The 10,891-nt window shown below is 32.2% G+C and overlaps 1 protein-coding gene across 3 annotated transcripts in view; it reads left to right on the top strand.

The window, feature by feature from the left end:
* The first annotated feature begins 433 nt into the window (after nucleotides 1-433).
* LOC149085624 (uncharacterized) overlaps nucleotides 434-10,891 on the top strand; it is a 73,604-nt gene continuing 63,146 nt past the window's right edge. For 2 of the 3 annotated variants that reach the window (XM_089233774.1, XM_089233773.1), the window contains exon 1: nucleotides 434-875. The gene's annotated coding sequence lies outside the window, so the exon portion shown is untranslated. The remainder of the gene's footprint in view (nucleotides 876-10,891) is intronic. The other variant, XM_089233775.1, reaches the window with a different exon arrangement.

Here is a 10,891-nt window from a genome sequence, read left to right as displayed (position 1 = left end):
TTGCCATTTACTTTGAAAAAAAATTATATAAATCAGTTGGTTTTCTCGAAATAATACAATAAAAATTCTAAGAAAAAAAAACCATAATATTGATTGATCATTCGAGAAATTGAACCGGCGTAATCATGAAAATCGCTTTCGTTCTTTAGTTATAGAAACAGCGAAAGTGTAAAACAACTAGTTTGAATCATTATTTTCTTTTATATCATCCAAAGAAAAACAATAGGAAAAAACAAGAAAAAAAAACAAGTAAGTTGTATCACAAAGTACACACTTCGATGCACCTCATGCAGAAAATATGAACCCCCACCTCTTGATAGCTCCGGATTTATCTGTGTAGTCACGAGACCCTGAAACCGGGCCAATCACCTGCCGGATCAGAAAGCCCGGGGCATTTCGTCTCGTCAGTATGCGGCTCAACCTCAGCTACGAAAAGTTTCGGCATTAAGCACTTCGATGAGCCACAGAAAGCATTGGCCACCTTGAACACGTGAGAAGACAGAAACCTTTGCTGTCCGTCTTCCGTTCATAAGAGGAAGGCGTTCACCTTATATATAACTATCGAGCAGATATTCTTCTTTCAGTGGCTCTGAAGCTGCTGCACGTAGAGAATCGGCACTTGCTTTCTTCTCTGAAATTTATTCTTTCTCTGCTTTCGTTCCTGAAATGATCATATCAATCTTTTCCATGTTTTTGCCATACGTAAAAAAAAGGAATTTTTGACGTATTTTTATACATATTTTGTGTTGACAAGAAGACATTGTGATCAGCGGCCGTGAATTTTTTTTTCTGAGTGAAAAAACGCACACGTGATTTATGAACAAGACAACGTTACTATCAGTGGAGTCTACCGACGAGATGTGAATTTAATTCTTGTAAGTACAGTTTTTTCTTTTATAATCAGGAACAGAATAAAATATTTTGCAGATCTTTTTGAGCATGATAGAACATAAATACAAAAAGAATCTGAACTTCAAAACGAGAACATCAGAACTACTGGGAAAAATATTTGAATGATTTTTCAATTGCTAAAAATCGAAAAACCAAACAAAAGTTATGAGTGATACAGTAAAAATGTTCAACAATCGGTTCTCAAGTGAGTTTGAATTTTTCAATTCAGAATTTTTGACATAATGCTGCATCATAAAATTTGCCCCATAATTTTTTCTGTCTGGAGGTGTTTTATTGAAGTTTTTCAGGAGCTTGTCATTATAATTTGTTATTTTATTGTCTTATACGAACTACTCTTAAGGTCGGTATTACACTATATAAGTTCTTTGGCAAAGATCTTTTATAAAATAAGTTCACAAAAAATATGATAATGTAAACTTTGATAAAGACGAATATAACTTTGATAACGATGAACTGAAAATAAATGTAAATAAAAGTTTTTAAAAGATCTTAGTCAAAGAACTTTTATAGTGTAATACGGCCAAACAGAATTATGAATACTATACTTTTAAAGCTAAATGGACACCACAAACGAATCGAAAATTTTCTACGTGCTTACAGATGTTCGTACAAAAAAAAAAAAAAAAAAATCTGGATATATATGTTAGCAGGATCTAACTTCTCCTCATACCTACTTGATATCCATAACTGTTATAGGAATTACCTTTTTCAAGTTACCTTTGTTTGGGTAATTTGCCAGTTGGGGCCTTAGAGTTTGTAGTTTTGAATTATTCTGTATTTAATGAATTCTGTGTAGTCAGAAAATGCGTGCATGTATGGAAGTGAAAATTTAAATTTCTATCCTTTTTTATAGTAACTTTTCGACATCACTTGAAAAGAACGCGCTCTGATATAATACAGTATTACCATTGTTTCAAACCGGAATACGATCCAATTTTTTTATTTCATTTTTCTTCTTAATCCTAGTGTCAAGACACTAAAAGATTCATCGTAAAAAATGTTTTTGCTTTTGCGCGTTCATGTATTTAAAGTGCTACATGCTGCTAAAACATGACATGGTTATTTTGGGTTACTTTTTATTTAACTTTCATGGGGTATTGAATTATCTTCACCGCAATTTCACTGGATTTTATATCAGCGGAACAGCTTAAAAAGTTATGAAAATCACTATTTTAAAGAAGTCAGATACCGTCGGTCAGGAATGATGAATGAGTTTATTCATTGAAAATGATGACAGCTTTCAACGTCACTCTAAATTATATTGAAAAGGAGATTGCTGAACTTTAAATCAACATCAGAAATAAATGCTTGTCTAATTTTGTGAAGTACAAAAATGTATATGTTACGATAAATGTGATAAATCGGTAATTATGAATAATCATCAATCGTTTCGGCTAGTTTGATAAATTTCATTTCATTTATCACTTGTACCGGTGATTATGCATAATGTCCAAATAATATATACAGTATATAGGAAATGTGGGTATTATGGAATAGTAGGGTAATTTGGAATACCGGGTTTTTTCCGCGTTCAGTGATGGTCGCCAAATGGAACAGTGATAAACAAGTTCAAAATGCCCCAAGGTAGTATATAGTCAGTGTCGCTCGGTTATCATCACCATTACGGGTGCTACAGGCGGAAATTTGTTTTCCTAACTTTCTGAAATTTACCTAAGCAAGTTTTCAAAGGTGTTTATTAATTATTGGAAATGTGCAAATAATTTGAAACTAAGCCCAATGTACATCAAAAGTGTTTTATTTTTTTGCATTTTTTTGCTAGCGATTCTTCCTGTGTGGTCAGATGAAACGCAATTTTTTTACAGAACATGTATCGGATAATATGGAATACTATAAGTATTTTCTGAGTTGGGCTAGAATATCTTTTCAAGATGGAAAGTTTCGTAAGATAGGAGAGGAAAGGTCTAGAAATGATGTGTGTCCTGTTCTCTGTGGGCCCACCTTGACTGTTTTGGGGCAGAATAGGAGGGTTTTGTAAATAGACTGACACCACAGAACCATCAACTACAAAAACAAATGATGAAATTTTCATTTCCTATTGTCATAGACTCATTAAATCTTGTTTTTTGATCAATTCGAATTAGTTTTCTTCATTTTGAACCCCCTATTCCATATAACCCGACTATTTCATATGACCCAACGAAAACAATTTTTTTTAACATGCCTTTTTTTACTTAAACATAATATTTTTTTTGAATACGACACACTTGTCAGTGCAATGACAAGAATTCAAATTTTATAGAAATGCAAGTTTCAGGTTTCTATCATATTTTTAATTGGAATAATCGAAAAAATAAAAGCTATTTCATATTATCCGAATTTCCAAAACACTACCATATAAACTACATTGTCTTGATATACACCGATTAGTTTGTTTCATGAATCGAGCGAAACGATACCACTGAAACAACGTAAGGTGAATTTTTTTTTTCAACAGTGTATTGCATAAAAAACCCATGTTTACTAAGATGGAAAAATTTCGAATCAGTTGCAAAATCAACTTTTATTAACCTTTTATTTTTAATTTGTTGAGTTTATCACGTTCAATGCTAGATTATTTTTTTCATGGAAGATACACCTGGATTATTTTATTTGATTTCATTTTCACAATCTTAGTACTGTATAACTGAGAAGTCACGTTTGTAGATATTAATAGCTTCGCTACCGGGTAGAAAAGACGTAAACGTGAGCGGTTTGCGAAGTTCCCTTTTAAAACCTTATTTGCACCTTCCCTAAAGCGCAGCCATCAATTTTCAGGGCAAATACGATGTGTTGGGCTTTATAACCCGGAACTGGTACACGGGTCTTCTTCGACGTCCTGCTAGTAAACACTCAATCCCCGTGGAGCCGAAAATGGATTCAGATAAAACCACATATAGAACATTATATATGTTTTATATTTCTTTTTAACAATCATGGCTTCGAATTGGGAAATTTAAAAATAAAACACTTAAAATACGATAAAAAAAAAATCCCGCAAAAATATATATTCACAATAAATAGTTTTAATATTTTTTAAACATGTAAAACAAATGTACCGAAAAATGTACACTTTCACTTCTTTCTCACTTTTTAATTTTTCAAGTTTGATGTTTAGATTAGATTTTGTGGAAAAGTTAGTACAATGGTAGTACAAAGTTAGTACAAAGTTTTCTTTACTAGTCATGCTGTTTTAATAAATACTTAATAATATCATGATTTAGAAATACACAGATTACATGAAATATATACAGTTCTTATACAGAACAAAATATGTGCTCGAAAAATGTGCCGTGAGCAGAAAAATTATTTCAAAGCATCCACACACACATTTCAATTTTTTTCGAAAGTCTCATATTGGAAGTTTTCGAAGCAACAATGATCTGTCAACCAAAGAAACACCCGCTAATTTGTATCAGAAATACAAATAAATACGTATTTTTTCATCTAGAAAGAATTATTAATTATTGTGATTAATTATTAAGAATAAATTAAAATCGGTTGAAGTAAAAGGACGGTTGACGCGTTGCCGTATGGTTTATGTTTTCTACAAAAGTTAGTTGTTTAGAATTGACTTTAAACATAAGTCGTGTTCTAATTAGCCCATTATATGAGCATGGAATGACCATGCTGCAATAAAATAAAGGAAAACTGTTTCTACTTTCATGAATCTCGATGCAGTTCATTTAACAACTTGTGAAATGTTTATTTGCTAAATGTGAAAAAAAAGAAAAAAAAAAAGAAGAGAAAAGAGTCAATTCGTCTGCTAGGTATGGATACAAAAGCCCCTATTCTCATCAGTGAAAGTTACTACTACTCTTAACGAAAGAAACATAGCGAACGTTGATTATACTGATCGATATACACATAGAAACTTATGCCTAAGAATGTCCTTCCCATGACATCTTAAGGAAATCTTTTCTCAGAGATTACTTGTAGAACATGGCATCAAGGGAGTCCATGCATATTTATAAAGAAGGAACCGGCAATGCAGGAAGCGTGGGGAGATTTAATTTCAATAAGTGCATACAGTGAGGTCATGTTTTCTAAGAAGGCTACATTTATCTAAATACGAGAAAGTTAAAGAGTTTATACTGCAGATCGAAAATAAGCAACGAAGGAAAAGACAGTTTGAAAAAACACGTCCACTAACAACTTATTCGAAACGATAGAAAAATAATTTTTTAACCATATTTCTCTATATATCACACCATAAACGTAGCACATTCATTTTTGCAACAAGCATTCTCATAGTTCGTCAATTCTAAATTCAATTAAACCTCCACGAAGACAGTAAAGTATTATTCCAATTGAACATCATTTCAACTAAATGAAAACATATTTTTTTACTTTATATATACGGGGTGATTATAAAAAAACTATCCCGACATATGGGCCCCTAACTATCATACCATTCACAGAAACTGAATGAAATTTTGGCATAAGGTATTTTGAGGTATGCGCTCAAGAATGATATGGAAAACAACAGTGTCACTCTAACAGTTACGGTTACAGTGAGAAAATTTCGAAAATATCAAATGGCAACACCAAGTTTTTTGTATTGGAATGCGATCTCCATACTGAAAAACACTAAATAGCGTTGGAATGGCACTTGTAGCACGAAAATCCCCGGAGCTAGGCAAGGAAAAAGTAAAAAGGACTTTGCCGTGCACCAGAGCATTAATGTTCGTTTCATTCGTCACACCGTTTCTTCGGCTGAGATCCCAGCCTGATTAGTCCTCCACAAGGTCATGTGGAAAATTTGTGAAACACAATAAAATGCTTTATTTTATGCTGCTTCTCTGTCCTTATTGGTTGTCCTCACTTTTAGCCTATCTACCGCCGGTGATTTTCATGCTACAGTTGCCGTTCGAACGCTATTTAGGATTTTTCACAATGGAGATCACATTCCAATACAAAAAACTTGGTGTTGCCATTTGATATTTTCGAAATTTTCTCACTGTAACAGTAACTGTTAGAGTGACACTGTTGTTTTCCATATCATTCTTGAGCGCATACATCAAAATACCTTATGCCAAAATTTCATTCAGTTTCTGTGAATGGTATGATAGTTAGGGGCCCATATGTCGGGATAGTTTTTTTATAATCACCCTGTATATATATACATATATATATATCGCTACATATTATAATAATTTTGTAAGTGTAAGTTTCAGATGATTATCCTTCATTGATATCGAAATTCGCTTACAATACCTTCAGCATACTGTAATATCGATGCATTAATTGCATTAACTTGTTCTCAAACTCATAAAAACAAAGTAATTTGTTAAGAAATGATACTTTTAACTGCCGAGAACCGCCCGACTATCTTAAAATCGTTAAATCGCTTAGCGTCTCATGAACTTAACTGGAAATCGTTATTTCTATAGAATACTGTTGAAAAGAAGTTATTTATTGCGTTTATTATTTTTCTTTATCTTCGATGATCATACCATCAAGCACTAATAGGCTCACATTCACTATTTACGCATTCGAAAAGAGAATGTGAGTCAATAAATGTAACTCACTGGTCAATTTATTTTCCAATCAATTTTTTTACTAGCTCTAATAGCACTTTTGTTCTTTTCAAAATCGAAGTTAGTGATCTAAGTTGCTTTTTAAATCTGCAGTTCATCTTTTTATAGCTGTGACACCACCTACTTTTCTTCTCACAGTCTTTTCTTTCATCTTGGCGTTAAGCTAGAGCGTCATTTGAAAGCTATCTTTGTCATTAAATGCTGATGATATAGTATATAATCTTTAATAAATTGTGAAAGCTACTTTTTCTCAAACTTGGCCTATTTATCGTTATGACCCCATCCGAAAAGTAATTTTTTGTAGGTGAGGTAAATAGAATTTTCATGGTGTTTTCATGTTCATACCACCACTTGGAAAACAATCAACTTGATTTTTGAAATTGCTAGTTATGAAACCCGTAACTATGAAAGTTCTTGTTGGTATACAGTACTGTATATGTAACAAAGAAACTAAATTAACTACATTATCGAAAAAGATGCCAAACTGGTCTAGTTAAAAGAGATCTCAAAAAAAAAAAGAAATACGCTATAGCTTTTTTTCAGTAACAAAAAATAACATTTATTGCCTTAAATTAAGTTATGTTTTTTTTAGCATTCTGAACACGATTCCGTGATGATAAATGTTTATTCGTATATACGTTTGAACTAACATGCTGTTCTGCGTGCCATCAATTGATAACCGATACCTCACGACTTTAAATATAATGCATGATGTCATTCTTAGTTTTAGTCACGTTGTAGATTAGATTCTCGAAATTTATTTTATATTTTGATATTCGTTGGGTAAAAGCACAGTAAAATTGATCATAACAGTTTGCTGCAGTGCTTTTTTTTTGGCAAATTTATTAACTGAATTCAAAATTATTTTAATCAATTTCACTGAGAAGGGAGCATAACCATTCACATATAAATTCACGAGCTTTACACATCAATGTGGTTATTGTTTGACGAGTCTAATGCGATATATCTTACTGTTGTAGTCCTAACCTTATGAAGAATTATTGGATCATGTAAATGCGTACCCATAGTAACTTATATATCAGTGAAAATATCTTATTAATTTTGATCTGTTTAGAACATTCGTTTAGGAAACTGAATATAAAGATTGAAATTGAAATTTTTTTATGTTTCAACAGTGTTGACATCACATACATTAAGGGAAATATGAAAATATAAGCCTTCCTTTTCATTATTAAAAATAAACTTTTTAAAATACTGTATGACCACTTCATCATATAACACTACATTTTATATAAGTACTTTGATGGGCTTAACTCGACGCAACAGATTTGATACGATTCCGCATATTAGCTTAAAATATAAATTCGATTCTCATTTTAAATACACACATGCACTTTCTGCTAATTAATTATATATAAACACTTTCATTTTCAGGGCACTAATAGAACTGCCATTGCTTTTATGCCAAACTAATTGACAATAGTTACGGACGGTTTTCTGAAGTTTTAGCAATTGTTAAGAGGTTTCAAAAGCAATTATCTTGTCAACGTGATGACTGTTTTGAAGAGTTCACGTTTATTTACAATCTAAAAACATCTTTTTAACACCAAATGATATCTAAAACTTAGTTGTTTGTCTTTTTACCTCATCGCAAATTGACAGTCTAAGCCAATGCTTCGAGATGTCCATGCAGAACCATTAGGTGAATGGTTTTTCACAGACATTTTCTAAAAAGAAATTGGGACTGCTGATTTATTTTCTAGACCGCCATATTTTGACGATTCAATAACTAAACTGTTTAGATGTCACCAGAAATTTTATAAAACTCAACATACAAACAAAATTCTGTTTGAAGTTTAATACCGTGAGCTAAAAAAGATCTTTATACTGTAATACCATTACTCATATATCGAAATACTTTATTGCATCTCGGAGAAGAAAAGAACTTTCCCCTTTATATCAGAATTGATAAGGACGTTTCACGTTAAAGAATAATATTGAAAGTAAGAATTCGAAGTGGAGAGTGTTTTCTACATGAATGAACAGAAAAAAAAAATCTGTGGAAATCGAATTAAGAAGAGTAAAGGAAATGGCTACAATGAGATGATCGCAACACAAACACTATATTTGTGTCTTCTTAGTAAGAAACTAAGAACCGGACCACATCGTCCAAGCTCGAACCAATATTGTTCAAGCTCAAAGTCAACAAAACCATTTAGAAAAGGTAAATGTGCTTCGCTAAGCCTACCATTCATCCGTGACTAAATTACACCTTCTCGAGAAACCAGAACGAACACTTTCAGATTCTGTCGTATTTATGAGCCGTGCAGCTCTTTGTGGAGTGGCCAAAACTGGTCATATAAACACGACTTTGATAGTAACTGCCGAGACTGCCAAAATGTTATATATGTGCGCACGCACACACACACAGTATTGGAATATAAATTCGGCTTACAAGAAATTATTTCGCAGGAAAGTTTAAAGTTAGAATAAAGTTGAAAATAAAGAGAAAAACAATCTTTTTTAAAATGTAAACTAAGAAAATATATGTATTCATTAAATGACAGATTTCGCTATGACACTGTTCATAAATACAGTTTGTGATTTTCGTCATTTAAAAATAAATATTGTCATTGTGGCCAATTTTATTATTTCATATGGAGTGCTCAGAAGCCAATTTTCTGAAAATGATTTTCTTATTGCAAGTGCCTCTTCATTGTTAAAACTTTCAGTTACCAAAGCATTCAAGTCGCTATTTTTATATTGCAACAGCAGATAGCGTCACTTATACTGACCACGGAATAAAAAGATCCTTCAAAACAGCAGTTCCCAACCGGTGTTTCGCGGAGCCCTTGGGGTTCCTTGTGTCCTTCCAGGAGCTCCGTGGCCACCCGAGGAAAATTAAATAAATCAGTAAATATGATAGATAAATAAATAAAAAAAAAGATAGAAATTAGATATTATATACATACGTAAAAGGGTCTCCGCGAGTCAAAAAAAGGTTGAGAACCGCTGCTTTTTAAAAAAATATTTATATCTCATTTTTGATGTTTATTGACTTACACTGACTGGCTTCTGAGCCCTCCATATATTAGTATCATATTTATATTACTACAAATTGTTTATGGAATTAAAGTTTAATTTGAAATATTTCCTTATCGGGGGGGGGGGAGGGGAGGTAACAAACATTTTTTGGTATTTAATATGTATAAGTTATTTATTACCTCAGAAATTTGCGTGCTTCACAATAGATTTCAGAATAATTATAAAAGAAATGAATTATCCTATTCAAATTTTGACAAGATGTTCTAATTGAACGTGAATAAAAAATTAAAAAATGGCGCTGAAGAGTGGAAGTGTGCTAGCACAATCGTTATTACTTGTTAAATTAATACGAAAATATCTATAGGAAATGTAAAAACAAAAAATTATTTACGATAAATGCTTTTCTAAGCATTTTATCCTACTCACTGTTGTTATGTAAATGAAATAAAATTGACCTACAAGTATTTTTAACAGTTTGAGACATCAAAAGCACGTGATATGCCATGGATATATTTACAGTTACGTGAGCAGAAATAAAAAAATAGTTTATATTCACAGCTTGAAGTTTAGGAACATTAGAGGTGACTCAATGACTCGGTTTCCTGACTGGTTAGTGACTTCGATTCTTCTAGAGTTCACAATTATGTCTATTAAGTTAGTCTATTGTGTGGAGATAAATCGTTCTATTATGCATGTTTCATTTTGAACACTAATGTAGTGGAGATAGGGACTCTTTCGCGTCGTGTCAGTAGCTTCTTTGACTATCAAGTGTCAACACTTACTCGACTAGAAACCCATATGCAGCATTTTCTTGTGGGTGGGGGGACAAGGGTTACTATTCATGGTTAATGCTTGTCAACAGTGGTTAATGAAGCTTATTTGCAGGATATGTATTGTATATGTGATGGTGAAATGAGATAAATACCGGTTATTATGCATAATCCCCAATTGTTTAGGTAAGTTTGATGAACTTACCACTTTTTCCGGTGATCAAACAAAAAAACCCAAGAGTATTTGGTAAAGTTGATAAGTAATTGAAACTTATCACATTTACTAGTGATTATTCATAATACTCTAGTGCAATTGGTAAATTTGGTAAATATGAAAAAAAATCCCCAAATGAATCAAACATGTTTGATAAATATGGTCGGATCCCGATACAACGAACACCCATTTAATGAATTTCACGACTTAACGATTGAAATCGTGATCTCATGATTGAAAATTCATTAAATCGGAAAAATTGTTAAACGGAAGTTCGTTATATCGAAGTACAACCATTAAATTTGTTGAATGGGTATCTGGGTATGATCGTAAAATTTGCTAAATGAAAGTTCATCGTATCATGATAAAATCATAAAATTTTTGTTAAATATGAGTCCATTATATCGATTATATCGGTCCGATTTCAGTATTCGTCAAATAGGGGTTAATTA

Source organism: Pholcus phalangioides, unplaced genomic scaffold, assembly GCF_987345545.1.
Source record: "Pholcus phalangioides strain wild (caught in Gottingen) unplaced genomic scaffold, Ppha-v1.0 ptg000007l_1, whole genome shotgun sequence".
NCBI classification, from domain to species: domain Eukaryota; kingdom Metazoa; phylum Arthropoda; class Arachnida; order Araneae; family Pholcidae; genus Pholcus; species Pholcus phalangioides.
The sequence above is the reverse complement of the archived record's forward strand: the minus strand, read 5'-3'. Positions and strand labels throughout refer to the sequence as shown.